This window comes from Heloderma suspectum, chromosome 5 (genome assembly GCF_057233095.1).
Source record: "Heloderma suspectum isolate Gila_16-S chromosome 5, 16-S_ref, whole genome shotgun sequence".
Lineage (NCBI taxonomy): Eukaryota > Metazoa > Chordata > Lepidosauria > Squamata > Helodermatidae > Heloderma > Heloderma suspectum.
Genome location: NC_139462.1, coordinates 204,437,087 through 204,439,761, shown reverse-complemented (window position 1 = coordinate 204,439,761; position 2,675 = coordinate 204,437,087).

Here is a 2,675-nt window from a genome sequence, read left to right as displayed (position 1 = left end):
AAAAAATAAAAATGAAGTTTGATGCTCTCTGTCATGCTCACAGTCAAGAAAGAAACATAGACTGACCCACTGCCTTATTCAAACACAACAGCCAAACAGAACACACATGCAAACACAACCAGTGCTGGTCCAGGACATTTCGCTACTCGAGGAAGACCAGCAAATGCTCCCCATTTCTCACTGGCAAGTCACTTGCTCTCAGCCTAACTGACCTCACAGGATTGTTGTGAGGGTAAACATGGGGAGACCTTTACTTTCTGGAGAAAGGGCAAAACATAAACATGAGAGTCAGTGTAACGTAGTGGTTAGAGTGCTGGGCTGAGATGAGAGTACTGGGTTCTAGTCCCCACCTGGCCATGAAGCTCACTGGGTGACTGGGCCAGTCACTGACTCTCAGCCTAACCTATCTCACAGGGTTGTTGTAAGGATAAAATGGAGAGGAGGAGGACAATGTGAACTGCCTTGGGCTCCTTGCAAGAGGAAAAAAGGCAGGATATAAATGTAATAATAAAGTAAATAATTCAGGACTAGAAAAATAACTGTCTTACACTGTGTTCATAATAAGCCTCCCTAGTATGTAAAATGGCCATCTTTGCACTGCATTATTGTGTGTACTGATTTGCATGCATGTGCAGTAGAGACGATGCATTAAGTATTCCAATTGGACATTTTTCTTACAGAGACCCTGGGGAGAGCCTGAAGACTGACACCAGTTCTTAGAACTCATATTAAACTTTTTTTTTAAATCCTCTTCTCATATGGCCCAACAATGTGCCTCCATCTTCTGCATGAACATTAACTCAAAGAAACAGTGATTACTTGAAGCCAACATGGATTTGTCACGAACAAATCCTGCCAGACGAATCTCATCTCATTTTTTGATCAAGTAACCTCCCTTGTGGACTGTGGGAATGCTGTGGACATAATATACCTCGACTTCAGCAAAGCTCTCGGCAAAGTGCCCCATGATATCCTGATGAGCAAACTAGCTCAAAGTGGGCTAGATGAAACAACGATCTGGTGGATCCACAGTTGGCTACAGGATCGGACTCAAAGAGTGCTTATCAATGGGATCTTCTCAAACTGGGGAGAGGTAACGAGCGGGGTACCGCAGGACTCAGTCCCTGGGCCCAGTGCTCTTCAACATTTTTATTAATGACTTGGAGGAGGAGGTGCAGGAGATGCTGAGCAAATTTGCAGATGACACAAAATTAGGCGGGATAGCTAATACTTTGGAAGACAGAAACAAAATTCAAAGTGATTTTCATAGACTGGAGTGCTGGGCAGAAAACAACAGAATGAAATTTAATAGGGAGAAATGCCAAGTTCTGCATCTAGCAAAAAGAAACCAAATGCACAGTTACAAGATGGGGGATACGTGGCTCAGCAATACTACAAGCGAGAAGGATCTTGGAATTGTTGTCAATCACAAACTGAATACGAGCCAACGATGTGATGTGGCTGCAAAAAAGGCAAATGCTATTTTGGGCTGCATTCATAGAAGCATAGCTTCCAAATCCTGGGAAGTACTAGTTCCCCTCTACTCAGCACTGCTTAGGACTCATCTGGAATACTGTGTCCAGTTCTGGGCACCACACTTTAAGAAGGATGCAGACAAGCTGGAGAGGGTTCAGAGGAGGGCAACAAAAGATGATCAGAGGGCTGGAAACAAAGCCCTATGAAGAGAGACTGAAAGAACTGGGCATGTTTAGCCTTGAGAAGAGAAGACTGAGGGGAGAGATGATAGCACTCTTCAAGTACTTGAAAGGTTGTCACAGAAAGGAAGGCCAGGATCTCCTCTCAATCACCCCAGAGTGCAGGACACGGAATAATGGGCTCAAGTTACAGGAAGCCAGATTCCAGCTGAATATGAGGAAAAACTTCCTGACTGTTAGAGCAATGCAACAATGGAACCAATTACCTAGGGAGGTGGTGGGCTCTCCCATACTGGAGGCAATTCAAGATGAGGCTGGACAGCCATCTGTCAGGGATGCTCTGACCTGGATTCCTGCATTGAGCAGGGGGTTGGACTCGATGGCCTTGTAGGCCCCTTCCAACCCTACTATTCTATGATTCTAAACTTTTTCAACAGCAAAATCAACATAGTGTCTTGTGGCATCTTAAAGACTAAAAATGTATTCTGGCATATTTCATGGACTACAGCCGACTTCATCAGGTACATGGGATATTATGGGGGGTTTCAAGATCATATACAGGACATATGCTAGTGGGGAATTGTAAACAATGTAGGGATGGCGGAGAATTCCGCCATGGACTCCAATGAGGCTGGATTCTTTAGAATCTGGCCCCCCGGAGTCTGTAGCAGAACAGAGCACTCCCCTCCGCCACCTCACGAAATTCTCTCTGGATGGACCCTACCTGCCATCAGCCGGTCTGGTCCATCCGCTGCCGTCCACTGCCCCGGTCTGCAGCCGCAAATGGCGTATGGTGTAGCAGATGCCATTTGCATCCCTGCTTTAGCCATGATAGGCTACGTAAATTTTTACATAGCCTATCACAGCAAAGAGTAGGGACGCAAATGGCGTCCGCTATGCCATTTGCGTCGCTACTCTTTTTGTGATAGGCTATGTAAAGATTTACGTAGCCTATCATGGCTAAAGCAGGGATGCAAATGGTGTCTGCTACACTGGACGCCATTTGCGGCCGCAGACCGG